The sequence below is a fragment of the Prionailurus viverrinus genome, chromosome X, assembly GCF_022837055.1.
Source record: "Prionailurus viverrinus isolate Anna chromosome X, UM_Priviv_1.0, whole genome shotgun sequence".
In the NCBI taxonomy this organism is placed as follows: domain Eukaryota; kingdom Metazoa; phylum Chordata; class Mammalia; order Carnivora; family Felidae; genus Prionailurus; species Prionailurus viverrinus.
The window spans coordinates 49,697,397-49,719,168 of NC_062579.1; the positions used below are offsets into that span (position 1 = coordinate 49,697,397).

At 38.3% G+C, this 21,772-nt stretch overlaps 1 protein-coding gene across 7 annotated transcripts in view; it reads right to left on the reverse strand.

Annotated features, from left to right (window-relative positions):
- Positions 1 to 21,772, reverse strand: part of OPHN1 (oligophrenin 1) — a 608,271-nt gene that overhangs the window by 125,747 nt on the left and 460,752 nt on the right. The gene's annotated exons all lie outside the window — the stretch shown is intronic.

The following is a 21,772-nucleotide window of genomic DNA, read 5'->3' on the forward strand; positions in this document are numbered from 1 at the left end:
TATCAGATAAAAGGTTAGTATCCAAACTCTATAAAGAACTTATCAAAATCAACACCCAAAAAACAAATAATCCAGTGAAGAAATGGGCAAAAGACATGAATCGACACTTCTCCAAAGAAGACATCCAGATGGCTGACAGACACATGAAAAAATGCTCAACATCACTCATCATCAGGGAAATACAAATCAAAACCACAATGAGATACCACCTTACACATGCCAGAATGGCTAAAATGAACAACTCAGGCAACAGCAGATGTTGGCGAGGATGCAGAGAAAGAGGTTCTTTTTTGAATTTTTGGTGGGAATGCAACCTGGTGCAGCAACTCTGGAAAACAGTATGGAGGTTTCTCAAAAAAACTAGAATTAAAACTACCCTACGACCCAGCAATTGCACTACTAGGCATTTATACAAGGGATACAGGTGTGCTGTTTCGAAGAGACACATGGACCCCAATGTTTATAGCAGTACTATCAACAATACCCAAAGTATGGAAAGAGCCCAAATGTCCATCGATAGATTAATGGATAAAGAAGATGTGGTAGTTACTTTGGAGGGAATATTGCAGTGTAGGAGGATGCTGGACTCACCTCGTCCTGCTGACCACTTAGATTCCACCCACACCTGCCTAAATAACCCAGAAAACCACCAGAAGACTAGCAGAGCACTCTCCAGAGCCAAGCATAGACAAGAGGCCCATGGAAGAGGGTAGGAAGGGCAGAGAGGCGGTGCACACTACACAGACTGGTGGGAGGGTGCTGGGGCAGTGGAGGGGCAGCCCAACAGCAAGGTGGAATCCCAAAGTCTGGCTTGCAAAAGCGGAGTGGCCTGAGTTCGTGATTTCTGACAGCCAGCGGGAATTAACATCTGGAATGTTATAAGTCAACAGCTCTGCTCAGAGAATGGGAGGGCAAGAAGACACCGGGAGGGAGAAGTGTTGAGCCCTGGAAGACAGAGATCAGGTCAGCAGGGAACAAAGGCGCTGGCCAGCACCATCTCCCTCTCCCATCCCCCAGCCAAAATCCCAAAGGGAAACAGTGCCCATCACTGAACATGCTTGCACCTCGCAAGCACCCAATGCTGTGCTTCTGTGGATCCATCCCTCCTAGGGGTCTGCCTGCCTCCCTCCTGGTGCTGCAGGGCCCCTTTCGCAGGGGACCACTGAAAGCAAAGCAAGCTAAGCCTGCACCTCCTGCCCCTCTGCACGTTGGAGATCCACCCTGGCTATATGCCAGATCCCATCAAAGCAGCACCACAAGCCTGGAAGTGTGCAAGTAGCCCAGACAGGGGCCACACAACTCCGCAATGAGTCCTACCCCTGGAAGAGGGGAAGATAATGTACACCCCAGTCTGACTGCGGCCCCAGTGGTAGACTGGGGACAGATATCAGGTCTGATGGTGGCCCCACCCACCAACACAAGTTACTCTGGACAGCACAGGGAAAGTGCCCTGCAGTTGGGAGCCACATCAGGGACTACCCAAAATGACAAAACAGAAGAACTGTCCTCAAAAGAAACTCCAGGAAGTAGCGACAGCTAACGAATTGATCAAAAACGATTTAAGCAGTATAATGGAACAAGAATTTAGAACAATAGTCATTGAATTAATCGCTGGGCTTGAAAAAAGTATAGAGGACAGCAGAAAATCTATTGCTACAGAGATCAAGGGACTAAGAAATAGTCATGAGGAGGTAAAAAATGCCTCAAGGGAGGCGCAAAATAAAATGGAGGAAACCACAGCTCAGATTGAAGAGGCAGAGGAGAGAATAGGTGAATTAGAAGATAAAATTATGGAAAAAGAGAGACAAAAAAAATCCATGAGTATGAGGGGAGAATTAGAGAACTAAGTGATACAGTCAAACAGAACAATATCCATATTATAGGAATTCCAGAAGAGGAAGAGAGGAAGTGGCTGAAGGTGTACTTGAACAAATCATAGCTGAGAACTTCCCGGATCTGGGGAAGGAAAAAGGCATTGAAATCCAAGAGGCAGAGAGAACTCCCTTGAGACGTAACTGGAATAGATCTTCTTCGTGACATATCATAGTGAAACTGGCAAAATACAAGGATAAAGAGAGAATTCGGAAAGTAGTTAGGGATAAACAGGCTCTAACTCATAAAGGGAGACCCTGCAGATCTATCTGCTGAAATTTGGCAGTACAGAAAGGAATGGCAGGAAATCCTCAATGTGATGAACAGAACAAATATGTAGCTGAGAATCCTTTATCCAGCAAGTCTGTCGTTCAGAATAGAAGGAGAGATAAAGGTCTTCCCAAACAAACAAAAACTGAAGGAATTCATCACCACTAAACCAGCCCTACGAGAGATCCTAAGGGGGATTCTGCAGTGAAATGTTGCAAGGACCAAAAAGTACCACAGACATCACTATAAGCATGAAACCTACAGACATCACAATGACTCTAAACCCATATCTTTCAATAATAACACTGAATGTAAATGCACTAAATGCTCCAACCAAAAACCTAGGGTATCAGAATGGATAAAAAAAACAAACAAACAAGACCCATCTATTTGCTGTCTACAAGAGACTCATTTTAGACCTGATGAAACCTTCAGATTGAAAGTGAGGGGATGGATAACTATCTATCATGCTACTGGAAATCAAAAGAAAGCTGGAGGAGCCATACTTATATCAGACAAACTAGACTTTAAATTAAAGGCTGTAACAAGAGATGAAGAAGGGCATTATATAATAATTACAGGGTCTATCCATCAGAAAGAGCTAACAATTTTAAATATCTATGCACCAAATATGGACACCCCTAAATATATAAAACAATCACAAACATAAGCAATCTTATTGATAAGAATGTGGTAACTGCAGGGGAATTTAATACCCTACTTACAACAATGGATAGATCATCTAGACACAGGATCAATAAAGAAACAAGGGCCCTGAATGAGACATTGGATCAGATGGACTTGACATATATATTTAGAACTCTGCATCCCAAAGCAACAGAATATACTTTTTTCTAGACTGCACATGGAACATTCTTCAAGATAGATCACATACTGGGTCACAAAACAGCCCTTCAAAAGTATAAAAGAATTGAGATCATATCATGCATACTTTCAGACCACAATGCTATGAAGCTTGAAATCAACCACAGGAAAAAGTCTGGAAAACCTCCAAAAGCATGGAGGTTAAAGAACACCCTACGGAAGAATGAATGGGTCAACCAGGCAATTAGAGAAGAAACTTAAAAATATATGAAAACAAATGAAAATGAAAAGACAACAATCCAAATGCTTTGGGATGCAGCGAAGGCAGTCCTGAGGGGAAAATACATTGCAATCCAGGCGTATCTCAAGAAACAAGAAAAATCCCAAATATAAAATCTAACAGCACACCTACAGGAACTAGAAGCAGAACAGCAAAGACACCCAAGCCCAGTTGAAGAAGACAAATAGTACAGATCAGAGCAGAAATAAACAATATAGAATCTAAAAAACTGTAGAGCAGATCAACGAAACCAAGAGTTGGCTTCTTTAAAAAAGAAGCTTTTTGGCTTCTCAAAAAGAAAAGGGAGATGACCCAAATACATAAAATCATGAATGAAAGTGGAATTATTACAACGAATCCCTCAGAAATACAAGCAATTATCAGGGAATACTATAAAAAATTATATGCCAACAAACTGGACAACCTGGAAGAAATGGACAAATTCCTCAGCACACACACACTTCAAAAACTCAAACAGGAAGAAATAGAAAATTTGAACATACCCATAACAAGAAAGAAATTGAATCACTTATCAAAAATCTCCCAACAAATAAAAGTCCAGGAACAGAAGGCTTTCCAGGGGAATTCTACCAGACATTTACAGCAGAGATCATACCTATTCTTCTCAAGCTGTTCCAAAAAATAGAAAGGGAAGGAAAACTTCCAGACTCATTCTATGAAGCCAGCATTACTTTGATTACTTTGGACGTGAATTAAAAAAAATAAAAAATAAAATAAAAAACCAAGGGTTCCTCTCCTTCCTTCTGGGCATTTGTTTATGGTTTTGCCATAACCTACTTGTCTGGGATTGTAATTCTCTGCTTTTTCCAAATAAACCCTTTTTTGCTGCTAAAAAAAAAAGAACACTTAAAATGCAATGAATCATGCAATGAGCTTCCATATCTCCCTAATACCTTCAAAATAAAGACTGACCACTTAGTCAAACATACAAGATGCATGATCTGACTACCAAATGCTAAAATTAGAAGAATATCTTCTAATAAAACTTGTCATGGTCTGTGTAGGTGACCCTTAAGCAACTCTTGACTCAAAGTTCCTTGGTGTTTTGATCACCAATGACCTTCACTTCCAATTCAGGTACATATTTTCATGAATGTAATGAAGATCTTGAGGTGGTAACTGCCTGATCCTGATTTCAGGTTCTAAATCTGAATTCCAATACTCATTCTGTGACCATGGACAAGTCACAACTTCTCTGTGTCTGGGATTTTTCCTATGTGATATTAGGTGTAAATTTCCTAATATGTTTCTAGTGCTGCAAACAGCACTTGACAAAAATAGTAAGGGCCTTCTAAGTATTAGCTAATACTTTCTTGTCATCACCTGGAAATTTGCTTTATCTTTGACATTTAAATACTAGTATTCAACTTTGATAACAAGTTATTCTAGCAAACTCATGCTTTCACTCTCTCTATTCCTGGTCTTTAATACTGATATCTCTACTTCCTTGATAATTCCACTTTCTCTGAGTCTACTAATTACCTCACTTCCTTCCCCTCATTGTCAGATTGGTCTAAATGGTGGATCATAAACAACTAACTCAACATTTTTGGGTCTTGTTCATTTTCTGCATTTCCTGTGTATTGAATTTTCTGCAATACACCAGTGCTGAAGGCAGCACATAATTATTCTTTTCCAGATCTACACACTTGCTTTTGAGCAGTCCTGCGTGGGTAAGTGAAGACCCACCATGGATGGTACCACTCTAGATTTATAGTATATATAGTTTTTTTTTTTTTTTAGTAACAGCCCTATAACATGTCCTTGGTCAGCTCTTTCCATTCCCTAATAGACTGTTCTAAACTTTCTCTTACTCTTTTCAAGCCTCCACCTCACACCCATTTACCTTTGCTGTCAGAAGATAAGATAAACTTACATTTTACTTCAGAAAATAGAGTACAGTAATCATTATGTTTCTCAGTTTTCACAGACACTGCTTCCTCATGCCCCCAGCTTGCAAACTCATATGCATCTATTCTTATTTCCTTTATTTTGTAAAAGGTCATCCAAAGCAATCCTTCTTCAAGTAATCTGGAAGCCATGTGCTCAAAGCTCCTTAAGGACCTCCCTCCATCAATTATCTTCTCACTTGGATCTTCAAACACTTCCATCATACTAATTCTACTCCCCCTGGTTTATAAACATGTACAAATTTACCAGCCCTAAAAAGATTATCTCCTGAACAAATATCTTTTAGCCATTGTTTCCAATTTTTCTCTCCTTTTACAACTAAGCTACTTGATGCTCATTTCCTCACCTACCACTAAATATTTAAAAATAATTTATTATTAAATATTTAAGATAGATAAGGGATTAAAAATATCATAACAAAACCTGTGTAACTACCACTCATTTTAAGATCAATAACCCTCACCAATTGCACTCCCTTTTTCCTCACAGCAGAAACCACTATAATGTAATGAAGTTTTTGGTGACTAAAGATTAAATAAGTGCACACGGATAATATACGTACATTCAAATTTTAACCTAGTAAAAACAATCTGCCACCCATCTCTCAAATCAAACAGACACCGATTATGGACTAAAATGTGCTCCCATTCATATTTTGAAGCCTTTACCCCTAAGGTGACTGTATTTGGAGACAGAGCCTTTAAACAGTAATTAGGGTTAAATGAGGTCATAAAGGTGGAGCCCTAACCCAATATGACTGGTGTCTACATAAGGGCACAGTGATAAGGCTACCATCTGAAAACCAAGGAGAAAGGCCTCAGAAGAAGACAACTTCCTATCACCTCAGCACCTTGATTTCAGATTTTCAGCCTTAATAACTGTGAGAAAATAAATTTCTGTTGTTTAAGCCACTCAGTGTGTGGCATTTTGTTATTATAGCCCTAGCAAACTAACATAACCATGAAAAGATAACCAATCTCATTCATAATTTCAAAAATTGAAAACAATGAAGTGTAATTATTCATTTATAATTCAGATAACATTAACATATTTGGTAATTTGGTAAGTTTATTGAGAATGTGAAGAAATAGGACAAATACTGATGGTGCCAATATGTATCAGTAAATGTGTTTTTTAACTTTTTATTTTCGAATGATTTTAGACTTACAGGAAATATGCAAAGATAGAACAGAGTTTATGTATAACTTTCATCCAGATTCCCCTAATGTTAACATATTTCATAATCATAATATAATTATCAAAAAGGAGATTAACACTGACATAAAAATATTAACCTACAGTTTTTATTTGAATTTTGTCAGTTTTCACATTAATACATTTTTTTCATGATTTAGAATGCAATCCAGGATCCCATGAAGCATTAAGCTATCATGTCACTTTAGTCTCTTCCTGTGATACTTAGTTAATCTTTGTCTTTCTTGACCATAACACTTTTGAAGAGCAGTGATGTGGTAGACATATTAATGATACCCAAGATGTTCATGTGTTAATCCCCAGAAACTGCTATTATGTTACCTTATGTGGCAAAAAAGACTTTGCAGATATGATTAAGGTCAGGATTTTGAGATGGGAAGATTATGTAGGATTATCTCCATAGGCCCAATATAATCACAAGGGTCTGGCAGGAGTGTCAGAGAGATAAGGTGATGTGATGTGATGACAGAGCAGAGGTGAGTTAGTGAAGGAGAGAGAGAGAGAGAGGGAGAGAGAGAGAAATTAATCTGAAGATGCTGTGCTTTGAAAATAAAGGAAGGAGCCACAAACCATGGAATGCAGACTTCTAAAAGCTGGAAAGGGCTAAGAGAGATGCAGCATTGCCAACTAATTTTATATTTGTGACCTCCAGACCTGTTAAGACAATACATTTGATTTCTTTTAAGCCACAAAGTTTGTGGTTAATTTTTTACAGCAGTAATAAGAAATTAATATAAATTTTGGTACCTGTAAACGATGTGATGTCACACAAAATACGTTAAAATTGTGGAAGTCAAAATTGTAATAAAATTGTCGAGGTGGCTTTGTAATTAGGCAGTGATCAGAATTTGGTGGAGAGCATGATAGAAATAGTCTAGACTGCCTTGAACAAATTGTGAGAATGTTCATATTAACAATTCTGCTATTGAAGGCTCAGAAGGAAGTGAAGACCACAATATAGAAAATGTATATTGTCTTAGGGCACACTGAAATTCTTATAAACAGACTATTGGTAGAATTACAGATTTTAAAGATACTGCTGATGAGGGTTCAGAAAAAAAAATGAACATTTTATTAGAAGCTGAAGGAAAAAGGATCTTGCTATAACAATGGCAGAAAGCATAACTGAGTTGTGTCCTACAATTATGTGGGAAGCAGAACTAATAAGCAGTGAACTTAGTTATTTAGTTGAAGAGATTTGCAAGCAAAGTATCAAAGGTATAGCCTGGTTTCCTCTTGCTGTTTATACTAAAACATGAGAACAAAGACACAAATTTAGTAAAGAACTGTTAAGCAAAAGGGGAGTATGTCTTCTAGAAGTAGATAATTTAGGAAAGCCTATACAGATTTCAAAAAAATTCTAAAATTAGGAGATTCATTGTAAGTAAAACATGTTCTGAAGAGAAAGCCAAGGATATGGCTAGATAGCCTTTTGCTAGTGACTCAGAAGGATCAAAAGATCACAGTAGTTACAAATCAGGCTCTTAAAAGAGATTATACATGTGGCTCCTCAATCCCTTTATCTAGTTCAATAAAAGCCAAAATTATAGATGGGATGGCTAAGGGGATTATTTAGGAAAGACTTTTGGAGAACCTTCTTGCCTAATGGAATGAATCTCAATGACATACCTGGGGTACCCACAGAATTTTGAGGATGTTATACCAACATTTATGTTGGCTTCAAAGGGACAGATAGTAGATGAAATGAAAGAAGGTGGTCAGACCTTCAAAATTCTACAAGCAGGAAACAGGCTGATATAGCTACTCAGCTTCAAACACATGCTACTTTTCATGAAAAAGGAAGGATGACTCAGAGGGTGGAGATACAAGCCCAAAGGATTGAGCCACAATTCACAGAGAATTATTCCAGGCCTTGAAACCTAAAAAAAAAAAATGTGCCCATTTGAATTTCAAAATTGCTTGGTATTGGTGGCTCATTTTTCCTTCTATTTTCTCCCCTTTCTAATGGGAATATCTATAACTACTATCTTATATCTGTCCTACCACTGTATTTTGGGAGCAAATTACTTGTTTTCTAGGTTCATAGGTGAACAGATGGTAAGAAATTTCAACCTACGATGAATTATAACAAGAGATTCACCCATATCTAGTTTAGATCATTTAGATGATGAGATTTGTGACTTCTGAGCAGATAATAATTAGATGACATTTTGGACTTGAGTTTATGCTATTATCAGTTGAGACTGTGGGGGAACATGGAATAGTCTGGATGCATTTTATATGTGGGATGGATGTAAATATTTTGGAGCCAGAGGGTGAATTGCAGTGGACAGAATAATCATCCCCCAAAATGTTCCTATCCTAATCCCCAGAACCTGTAAATAGGTCACTTTACATGGAAAAAGGGCACACAACTGGTCAGTTATTTTGTGTGATTCAGTCAACTTGGGGTTTTAAATGTCTTCTCATGGTTAGATTTAGGCTATGCACTTTTAGGAAGAAGTGATGCTGTACCCCCTCAGTGCATCATATTAATGGTACAAAATATTAATACATCTTATCACTGGTGATGTCAGACTTTTCCACCATAAAAACACTATTTTTCCCTGTTTCATTAATAAGTATCTTGCAGAGAGATATTTCGAGACGATGTAGATATTCTGATTCTTGCCATATTTTGATCAACTAATTTCAGTATTCTTTCATGATTCTTGCCTGCAAATACTGTGTTATTTACTGTAGTGATTTGCTATTTTTCTTATTCATCCTATTTTGTTAAATAAAATTCTATGATAAGAAAGAGCTGTTAATTCTTCCTCCCCTGTGTTTGTTTGTTTTATATCAGTATGAAATCATACATGTTTACTTTTTTTCTCTGGATTATAATTCAATACTATCATCATTTTTTTGCTCAAATATTCTCATTTTGACCATTGGGATCAATTTCATGTTGGCTCCTGTGTCCTTTCATTGTGTCCCTGCAATTTGTTAGTATTTCCTTACTTTCTGGCACCAAAAGACATTCTAATATCATTTATTTCCCATGCTCCAGACCTGGCATCAGCTATTTCTCCAAACAGTTCTGGTTATTTTATTGGAGAATGGTATTTAGAAACCAAGATCTGGCTACTAAATGTGCTCATTATTACTGGAATGGCACTGCTTCTAGGCCCTCTTAGCACAGATACATAATTATCTATATTTACTCCTATGTTTATCTGTATATTTCTAAAAAATGAGTTCCCATTCTTTCCATTCCAATCAAATACCACAGATATAATTGTAACCTTCACCCTTTGTTTATTTTTAATGTCTGTCTCCAGTAGCAATAAATCCAGTTTTTAATATTAATAATATTTATTTAATCCTAGAATATAAAAACATTAGTTTCGGAATTGCTAACCCATACCTGTTGACTTTGTTATCAGCATTCTGTAATTTTTCAGCATATAAATCCTATACAGATTTTATTAGACTTACGCCTAAGTATTTCACTTGTTTTGAGAGTTTGTAAAATGGACTGTATTTTTAATTGATTTCCCACACATTTATTGCTAGTATATAAAAAATACAACTGATTTTTCCATGTTGGCCTTGTACCCTGTAACCTTGATAAATTCCTTTATTAGTTTGTAGGAGGTTTTCTTAATAGATTCCTTGTGATTTTCTATGTAGACAATCATCCCAGCAGCAAATAGAGAAAGTTATATTTCTTCTGTTCTGATATATATGTGTTTTATCTTATTTTCCTGCCAAATTGCACTGGGTAAAAATTCTATTACTATGTTGAATAGCAGTGGTGAGAGAAATTGTTCATATGTATTCTCACTCTTAAAAGGAAAGCATTAATATTTCAACATAAAGTCTGATATTAGCTATAGGGTTTGTTTGTTTATTATCTATTTATTTATCTATTTATTTTTGTAGATGTTCTTTACCAAGTTGAGGACGTTATCTCTATTACTAATTTACTGAGTTTTTGCTTGTGTGTTTGTGTGTGGAATGTATGTTGATTTCTTCAAATAGTCTGCATAAATAGGTATGTTCATGTGATTTTCCTTCTTTAACCTGTTAATTTGGTAGATTATATTGATTGATTTTCAAATCAATTCCGCTTCCTTGGCCATTATGTGTACACACACACACACACACACACACACATATGTGCTAACATATTGTATGAATTTCTAAAAACATATTTATTTAAATTCTAGTTAATATACAGTGTAGCATTGGTTTCAGGAGTAGAACCCAGTGATTAATCACTTACATATAATAACCAGTGCTCACCCCAACAAGTGCCCTCCTTAATGCCCATCAGCCATTTAGCTCATCCCCCACCCACCTCCCCTCCAGCAACCCTGTTTGTTCTATTTAACTTTCTCTTATGGTTTGCTTCCATCTCTGTGTTTATCTTATATTTACATTCCTCCCCCTATGTTCATATGTTTTGTTTCTTAAATTGCAATTATGAGTGAAACCATATGATACTTGTCTTTCTCTGATAGACATATTTCGCTTAGCATAATACAATCTAGTTCAATCCACGTTGTTAAAAATGTCAAGATTAAATTCTATTTGATTGCTGTGTAGTATTCCAGTGTGTGTGTGTGTGTGTGTGTGTGTGTGTGTGTATGCCACATCTTCTTTATCCATTAATCAGCTGATGGACATTTGGGTTCTTTCCATGATTTGGCTATTGTTGATGAACGTGCTGCTATAAACACTGGGGTGCATTGCCCTTCGAATCAGCATTTTTGCATCCTTTGGATAAATACCCAGTGGTGCAATTGCTGGGACATAGGGTAAGTTCAATTTTTAATTTTTGAGGAATCTCCATACTGTTTTCCAGAGTGGCTCCACCAGTTTTCCAAAGTGGCTGCACGAATTAGCATTACCACCAACAGTGCAAAGCCCCTCTCTGCATCCTTACCAACATCTGCTGTTTCCTAAGTTGATAATTTTAGCCATTCTGACAGGTGTGAGGTGGTATATCATTGTGGTTTCGATTTAGATTTCCTGTGCTGTTGAGCATCTTTTTATGTGTCTGTTAGCCATCTGGATGTCTTCTTTGGAAAAGTGTCTATTCATGTCTTCTGCCCATTTCTTCACTAGATTATTTATTTTTGGGGTGTTAAGTTTGATAAGTTCTTTATAGATTTTGGATACTAACCCTTTATCCAATGTCATTTGCAAATATCTTCTCCCATTCTGTCAGTTGCCTTTTAGTTCTGTTGATTCCTTCACTGTTTTTATCTTGATGAAGATTTTTATCTTGATGAGGTCCCAATAGTTGACTTTTAGCTTTTGTTTCCCTTGCCTCCAGAAACATATTTAGCAAGAAGTTGCTGTAGCCGAGGTCAAAGAGGTTGTTCTCTGTCTACTCCTCTAGGATCTTGATGGTTTGCTGTCTTACATTTAGGTCTTTCATCCATTTTGAATTTATTTTTGTGTATGGCATAAGAAAGTGGTCCTCATCAATTTTGAATTTATTTTTGTGTATGGCATAAGAAAGTGGTCCAGTTTCATTATTCTGCATGTCGCTGTCCAGTTTGCCCCACACCATTTGCTAAAGAGACTGTATTTTTTTCCATTGGATACTCTTTCCTGCTTTGTTGAAGATTAGTTGGCCATAAATTTGTGGGTCCATTTCTGAGTTCTATATCCTGTTCCATTGGTCTATATGTCTGTTTTTGTGCCAGCACCATACTGTCTTGAACATTATAGCTTTGTAATACAGCTGGAAGTCTGGGATTGTGATGCCTTCTGCTTTTGTTTACTTTTTGAACATTACTTTGGCTATTCAGGGTCTTTTATGGTTCCACAGAAATTTTAGAATTGTTTTTTCTAGCTCTGTGAAGAATACTGGTGTTTTTTGATAGGGATTGCATTGAATAGATTGCTTTGGGCAATATAGATATTTTAACAATATTTGTTTTTTCAATCCATGAGCATGGAATGTTCTCCCTTTTCTTTGTGTCCTCTTCAATTTCTTTCAATAATCTTTCTATAGTTTTCAGCATACCAATCTCTACTTCTTTGGTTCCATTTATTCCCAGATATATTATGGGTTTTGGTGCAATTGTGAATACCCTCTGCTTTTCTTTCTTGTTCTTATACAGCTGTATACATCTCACTTTTGCTCATCTGAGTGGGGTGAGATTGTAGTTAGATCTTCATAGTGCTCTGAGAGGATGGAGAAGCTGGTTGCTCACTTCATTCTTCCTTTCCTGGTGAGGGGAAGGTTTTCTAGCTGGGAAATTCCTTCTTGGCACTGAACAACACTATCTTGTAGAATGGGATGATGTAAGCAAAATGAAGTTAGTTTTCTTTCTCTTCTTATGCAGTTATTCTCCGATTTTTTAGTTCCATTGTGTTGCTAAAACTACCTATGTGAATTCTAGAGGTCTCCAAGAGCTATTTTTGCTCACAGACATCTATACAGTCATTGATAACATTGGAGGATGGGGTAGCTGGGTTCTTCAATCTTGCCATTATTCCCTCCAAGCCTTATGTTGCTTTTTTGTTAATGATTTTTAGTTTTATTCCATTGGGGTCAGTAAAACACCATGCATACTTTTATTTTTTAAGGTTTTTGGTTTTTTTTATGGCCCAGGATATGGTCTATCTTGGTATGTGTCCCATGGCTACTTGAATATAATGTATATTCTGCTGTTGGTGGCTGGAGCATTGTATAAATCCTGTTGGTTGATAGTGTTTTTGAATTCTTCTAAATATTTTATGATTTTCTATCTAGTTGCTCTTTCAATTGTTGAGAGGGTTATTAAAGTCTTTAAGTATAATTGTGGATTTTTCTATTTTTCCTTTCAGCTCTACAAATTTTTGTTTCATGTAATTTGAAGGTTTATTGTTACTACATAAACATTTAGGATTGCTAAGTCTTCTTGAACACTTTTAGAATTCCAGTTTATCTACAGTGTTTCTGAGTGTACCTCTTTGTATAGATTTTTAGTGGTTGCATTAGGTATACATATATACTCATCACAGGTTACTGGTGTCAATATTTTACCTGTTTGGTTAAATGTACAAACCTTACCTCCTTTGATATTGTTTATGCTCCCTCTTTTATAAAACAATTGTCTTAAACACTTCTTTCACATACATTACACATCAGATCATACTGTAAATTTTATTCCAATAAAGCTGGAAAAATTGCTTTAACCATCAAACATAATTGAGAACACTCAAGAGGAAAAGGAAAGTCTATTAAATTTACCCATATTTTTGTTTTTTCTATTGTTTATTTTTCCTTCCTGATATTCCAAGATTCCTTCTTTTATTGTATCTTTTATGTTTAGAGAACTCCCCTTAGCCATTTTTTATGATAGGACTGCTGGCTACATTTTCTCTTAGTCTTCTATTGTTCTAGCCTTAGTCTTCTGTTGTTTGGATTCTGTTATTGTAACAGTTCAGTTTCTTTCTTTCTCTTTCTTTCAGAGAAGAGAGAGAGAGAGAGAGAGAGAGAAAGCCAGGGAGGGCCAAAGAGAGGGAGATAATCTTCACACTGGGCGCGGAGCCTGATGTGGAGCTCAATCTCACGACCATGAGATCATGACCTGAGTTAAAATCAAGAACCAGACACTTAACCAACTGAGCCACTCAGACACCCCTTAGTTTCTTTCCCCTGTCCTCCCCCATTCTATTGTTAAGCCCATCCACTGGATTTTAAAAATATAGTTTATTGTATTTTTCAGTTCTATAATTTTCACTTGGTTATTTTTTATATCTTTTATATCATTTTTATACCCTCTATTTAGTTGCTGAATCTGTATTTCTTTAAAGAAACTTTTTATTACTTTGCTGAGATTCTCTTTTTTTTTTCTTTCAAATGTATTCCTAATGGTTCATTAAAGCATTTTTATAATGGCTACCTTAAAATTCTTGTCAGATAATTAGCATCTGTGTCATCTTGGTGCTGATATCCATTGATGGTCTTTTCTCATTCATGTTGTAATCTTCCTGGTTCTTGGTATTATTTTGACAAATGATTTTCAACTGAAGCCTGCAGATTTGGGGTATTATGTGACTCTTGTTCTTACTTGTATCTTCTGTTATAGCCAGCTTCTTCTGACACTGGCACTATAGGGAAGGAGGAGCACTGCCTCATTACTGCCAGGACTGAGTGAAAGTCCAGGCCTCTATCGACATCCCAATGGAAGGGAAGAACTTCTTGTTACTGATAGGTAGGAGTTCAGACTTCCCACGTAGGCCTCTGCTGATACCTCTCTGGCTGGAGGGAGAGGGATATCTCATTATTCTTCCCAAAATGGTATTCTCTACACTGACACTACAGTGTGGTAGCCATATTACCACTGAATGGTGTTTAAAATTCTGTATTTCTACCAGGCCTCCTCTGATGCTACTACAGTGCCAAATAGGTATGGTTGTCCAGGTGCTTCATGTGGTCTCCACTGACACGATTAGGAGTGTGGGAAGGTGTCTCATTACCACCAGGTGAGGATGAAATTCTGGCTCCTCACTTGGTCTTCTTGACACTACCACATGGAGTCGGGGGAGGGAGGCTCAGATGCCTTCTTACAGACTTGCAAAGGTAGAAGTCTACCTTCCCTGCACAGTCTTTGCTGGAAGGGGGGGGGTGGGGCCACAATTTTTCTGTGCTCTTTTGCTGGAGTAGAGATGTTATTATCTAAACATTTTCTGTGTTGTGGGGCTCTCGCTTTCCTGGTCCTTTGGCTAGAGAGAGTAGGCTTTTGTTGATACCTTTTTTTGACTGCACCTGTTGGTGTTCTTAGGCTGTCAGCTTCTACACTACCCAATCTGGAAGACATGAGGCAAAAACAAAATCCAGATGATTCAAGGCCATGTCATTCCTCAGGTCCTAAGGTTCCTAGCCAATCTGGTCTGCCTTCCTCCCTCCATATTTAGAGTATTCTTGTGATTGATTATGTGTGTGTGTGTGTGTGCGCGCACGCGTGTGTGTGTTATTCCTTCTTTATGGTATTTTTTGGCATGTACATCTATTGCTTATATTTTTAAAAAATTAACAACTTTTAAAGCAGTAGATTCTTTTCAGTGCTTGTCCTACATAACATGTCTTGATAAATTGAGACTACTGTTCACTCTTTCCTTCCTAAGACTCTCTCCTTTCCAGGGGTCTGTGGCTCCCCTATCTCCTAGTTCTTTCACTGACCATTCCTTCTCAATGTGTTTTATAATCTCTTCTATTGGACCTTCAAACATTGGCACTCCTTACATTTCAATTCTTTGTCTAATATTTATTCTCTCACTACACGTATTCCATAGGCAAGAATATTTATTCACATTGTCTTAAACACCATCTCTATGCTGTTGACGTCAACTCTATTTCTCTAATCCTTCTTCTCTGACCTCAGATGTTTCACAGGCATATCTATCTTAACTTGTAAACTGAGTTTCTCCTCTCCCTCACCCTTATGTATCTCAGTAAATGGCAATTTCATCCTTCCAATTGCTCAAATTAAAAAAAAAAATCTTGAAGTTACCCATGACTCCTCTCTCTCTACAACATTTCACATGTGATTTGTCAGCAAATCCTGTTGGCTCTGACCTCAAAATGTATTTAGAATGTGACCACTTCTTACCATCTCCACTATTACTACCCTCGTGCAAGATACAACCATTTTTTATTGCATTACTGAAACAGCTTCCTAATCAGTCTCCTTCCTTCTACCCTTATATCCACACAGCATCCAGAATAGTCCTGTTAAACATAAGTCAAATTGTGTTATTTCTCTGGTCAAAAACCTCCTTATATCTTACTCAGATACAGCAAAGTCGCAAAGTACTTCCAATGGATTCTAAGGACATATTGGAATCTACTCAGCTTCCCTTCTCTATTTTCTTTCTGACTCCATCTTCTTGGGTTTTTCTTTGTTTTTTTTTTGTTTGTTTGTTTGTTTGTTTAATCCTTTCTAGCTAATCAGGCCTCCTTTTTGTACTTTGACCATGATAGGCACACTTCTGCTTCAGGGATAATATACTTACCATTTCCTCAGCGTAAAATGCTTTTCCCTCAGATATCTGAATGAAATTGCTCCTTTATTTCCTATGGATCTCTGCTCAAAAGTTGTCTTCTCAGTGATGTCTTCAGGTATTTAAAATTGGAAAACCACTTTCCAACCCTTCCTATTCCCCTTCTCTGCTTTATTTTTCTTCTTAATGCCCATTACCATCTAACATACTATGTATTTTACTCATTTTAAATACTGTTTTTCTACTTCTTTTAGAAGGTAAATTCCATGAGGGTTGTATCTCTAGGCCCAAAAATAATAACTGGCAGGGGCACTTGGGTGGCTCAGTCTGTTAAGCATCTGACTCTTGATTTCGGCTCAGGTCATGATCTCATGGTTCATGAATTCAAGCCCCACGTTGGGCTCTACACTGATAGCATAGGGCCTGCTTGGGATTCTCACTCTCCTTCTCTCTCTGCCCCTCCTCCACTTGCACTTGTTCTCTCTTTCTCTCTCTCTCTCTAAATAACTAAATAAAATAAACTTAAAAAATACAAAATAAAATAGTACCTGGCAAATAGTAGTTACTCAATACATATCGGTTGAATGAATATCAATTAGTCAATTAATTAATTAATTAATGAAATTTGGACTTTAGATCAAGAGTCAGGAAATTACAGCCCATAGGCCTGCTCCCTGTTTTGTAAATAGAGTTTTATTGGAATACTCATTTGTTTACATGCTTTTCCAATACAAAGGTAGAGTTGAACAGTTGTGAAAGATTTCTATGATCTGTGAAGCCTGAAACATTTACCATATTGTTCTTTAAGAAAAGTTTGTTACTCTTGCCTACAGGGAAGATGGTGGCATAGGAGGACGCGCGGCTCACCGCACGTCCTGCTGATCACTTAGATTCCACATACACCTGCCTAACTAACCCAGAAAACTGCCATAGGATTAGCAGAATGGAGTCTCCCAAGCCAAGCGCAGATGAGAGGCCCATGGAAGAGGGTAGGAAGGGCTGAGAGGCGGTGCGCGCTCCACGGACTGGCGGGAGGGAGCCGGGGCAGAGGGAAAGGCTGCCTGCCAAGCAGAGCCCCTGAGTCTGGCTTGCAAAAGCGGAGGGGCCAGACGGAGTGTGTTCCGACAGCAAGCACAACTTAGCCTCTGGGAGGTCATAAGTGAACAGCTCTGCTCGGAAACCGGGAAGGCTGGAGGACAAAGGGAGGGAGAGTTGCTGAGCCCCCAACGACAGAGCTCAGCTTGGTGGGGAACAAAGGCACTCGCCAGCGCCATCTCCCTCGCACATCCCCCAGCCAAAATCCCCAAGGGAACCAGTTCCTGCCAGGGAACTTGCTCGCTCTGCCCAAACACCCAACTCTGTGCTTTTGCGGAGCCAAACCTCTGGCAGCGGATCTGACTCCCTCCCGTTGCCACAGGGCCCCTCCTGAAGTGGATCACCTAAGGAGAAGTGAGCTAAGCCTGCCCCTCCTGCCCCGTGCACCTTGCCTACCCACCCCAGCTAATACGCCAGATCCCCAGCACCACAAGCCTGGCAGTGTGCAAGTAGTCCAGACGGGCCAAGCCACCCCACAGTGAATCCCGCCCCTAGGAGAGGGGAAGAGAAGGCACACACCAGTCTGACTGTGGCCCCAGCAGTGGGCTGGGGGCAGACATCAGGTCTGACTGCGGCCCCGCCCACCAACTCCAGTTATACACCACAGCACAGGGGAAGTGCCCTGCAGGTCCTCACCACTCCAGGGACTATCCAAAATGACCAAACGGAAGAATTCCCCTCAAAAGAATCTCCAGGAAATAACAGCCAATGAGCTGATCAAAAAGGATTTAAATAATATAACAGAAAGTGAATTTAGAATAATAGTCATAAAATTAATCACTGGGCTTGAAAACAGTATAGAGGACAGCAGAGAATCTTTTGCTACAGAGATCAAGGGACGAAGGAACAGTCATGAGGAACTTAAAAACGCTTTAAACGAAATGCAAAAAAAAATGGAAACGAGGACGGCTCGGATTGAAGATGCAGAGGAGAGAATAGGTGAACTAGAAGATAAAGTTATGGAAAAAGAGGAAGCTGAGAAAAAGAGAGATAAAAAAATCCAGGAGTATGAGGGGAAAATTAGAGAACTAAGTGATACACTAAAAAGAAATAATATACGCATAATTGGTATCCCAGAGGAGGAAGAGAGAGGGAAAGGTGCTGAAGGGGTACTTGAAGAAATTATAGCTGAGAACTTCCCTGAACTGGGGAAGGAAAAAGGCATTGAAATCCAAGAGGCACAGAGAACTCCCTTCAGACGTAACTTGAATTGATCTTCTGCACGACATATCATAGTGAAACTGGCAAAATACAAGGATAAAGAGAAAATTCTGTAAGCAGCAAGGGATAAACGTGCCCTCACATATAAAGGGAGACCTATAAGACTCGTGACTGATCTCTCTTTTGAAACTTGGCAGGCCAGAAAGAATTGGCATGATATCTTCAGTGTGCTAAACAGAAAAAATATGCAGCCGAGAATCCTTTATCCAGCAAGTCTGTCATTTAGAATAGAAGGAGAGATAAAGGTCTTCCCAAACAAACAAAAACTGAAGGAATTTGTCACCACTAAACCAGCCCTACAAGAGATCCTAAGGGGGACCCTGTGAGACAAAGTACCAGAGGCAGCACTACAAGCATAAAACATACAGACATCACAATGACTCTAAACCCGTATCTTTTTATAATAACACTGAATGTAAATGGATTAAATGCGCCAACCAAAAGACATAGGGTATCAGAATGGATAAAAAAACAAGACCATCTGTGTGCTGTCTACAAGGGACTCATTTTAGACCTGAGACACCTTTAGATTGAGAGTGAGGGGATGGAGAACTATTTATCATGCGACTGGAAGCCAGAAGAAAGCTGGAGTAGCCATACTTATATCAGACAAACTAGACTTTAAATTAAAGGCTGTAACAAGAGATGAAGAAGGGCATTATATAATAATTACAGGGTCTGTCCATCAGGAAGAGCTAACAATTATAAATGTCTATGCGCCGAACACCGGAGCCCCCAAATATATAAAACAATTACTCATAAACATAAGCAACCTTATTGATAAGAATGTGGTAATTGCAGGGGACTTTAACACTCCACTTACAGAAATGGATAGATCATCTAGACACACGGTCAATAAAGAAACAAGGGCCCTGAATGATACATTGGATCAGGTGGATTTGACAGATCTATTTAGAACTCTGAATCCCAAAGCAACAGAATATACTTTCTTCTCGAGTGCACATGGAACATTCTCCAAGATAGATCATATACTGGGTCACAGAACAGCCCTTCATAAGTTCACAAGAATTGAAATTATACCATGCATACTTTCAGACCACAATGCTATGAAGCTTGAAATCAACCACAGGAAAAAGTCTGGAAAACCTCCAAAAGCATGGAAGTTAAAGAACACCTTACTAAAGAATGAGTGGGTCAACCAGGCAATTAGAGAAGAAATTAAAAAATATATGGAAACAAACGAAAATGAAAATACAACAATCCAAACGCTTTGGGACGCAGCGAAGGCAGTCCTAAGGAGGAAAATACATTACAATCCAGGCCCATCTCAAGAAACAAGAAAAATCCCACATACAAAATCTAACAGCACACCTAAAGGAAATAGAAGCAGAACAGCAAAGGCAGCCTAAACCCAGCAGAAGAAGAGAAATAATAAAGATCCGAGCAGAAATAAACAATATAGAATCTAAAAAAACTGTAGAGCAGATCAACGAAACCAAGAGTTGGTTTTTTGAAAAAAATAAACAAAGTTTGTTACTCTTTACTTTATATAGTCAACTACTTCCTAGATAATGCCTTCTGGATATCCTTCAGGAATCTAAAGTCCAACCTGCCCCTAATTAAGTTTTTTTCCCCAACTTTCCCAAAACTTTAACATTCTGTATTTTTACATGTATGAAGGACAGTCCCATCCATCCAGTCAGCCACATCAGAAATCCAGAATTCAGATATCTTCCTCTCCCACAATTTCCATTTCCAATAACTAAGTCTTATACTTTTCCGTCTCTATTCTTTTTCCCACCACCCTGACTCAGACTGCAGTTGTTTATTGCTCTCACTATGACACTACCCTCCCTCTCTGTGATCTCTCTTTCACACCACAGTCAAGATAATGCCTTTGAAATGTAAGTCTGTCCATCATACTATTCTACTTTTATGAAATGCTTTCCCAAGCTTGCAGGAACAATCCCAAACATTCCAAACTCCTCAACTAGGCAGAGTTTAGTCCTCTTAGGACCTGGCCCCTGTCTGCCTCCAATCACATCTCTGGCCACTGCTATTTTCATTTCATGTTACAACAATACCAAATTACTTGAGGTTTTAGGCCCTTGGGCCTTTGTTCACACTGGGTCATCTCCTCGAAAATTCATTTTCCTATTTTCCTTTATTTCCACCTTCAGTATTAACATAAGCTGTACTTCTCTGAAAGTACCCATCCTTGACAATCCCAAAGTGCCTTCTATGCCCAACAATATCACTGTTCAAAAATTATTGGTGAGGCAGCACTGATTAAGGATTAAGTGATTAAGGATTTCTATGCTACTTGGATTTAAACCCCAGCTCTGTTATTAGCTAAATGACCTTGGACATGTGTCTGTCACATAGTACAGGTTTATTATCATCTTCACATTTTAGCTGAAAAAATGACTATCATAGAAGTTGTTTGATGTAACACAGATAATATAGCAGAAAATGCCAGCTGTTATCCAATATACATTCTCTCATTTTTCTTTTAGCACAAGAACTAAAGTCTTATCTTGGCATATGAGTGTCCCAAATAAAAACTACACTTCTCTAATTCACTTATAGCCAGATGTGACAAGGGAATTAAATTCTGAAATGGTAAACAAAAGTGGTATATGGGGCTTCCAGGTCATGGGCTTAATGGAAAGGTTTGAATCCTTCACTTGACTTTCTTTCAACCTTTTCAAATGATATAACACAGAAGGTATTTGGCCATGCAGATGAAGCAGCACCTTAGAGATGGCAGAACAATAAGAAAGAAGGAAGGAACCTGAGTTCCTGCTCATGTCAAATCACCATACCAGCCCTGAAACACTTCACTGGACTATTCCACAATCAAATAATAAGTGTCTCTTTTGTTGGAGCCATTGTGTTTGTATGTGGAGTCTTAGAGGCCTACCTGTATCCCACCAAATACAGCTAGTAAGTGGCAGAGCTTGGATTTGAACTGTGGATGCTGTCTGGGTTATATTATTAGCCCCCTCCCCTGCAAAAAGTTTTTATCGAATTATGTTTTTCTAGGATGGTACTGGCTGCTAGAAAGCTTAGAGGTTGATGATGGGCCATCTGTAACAAGTGTACAGAACTTGTCAAAAAATATTTCTTGTCTAGCCTCATTCCTGG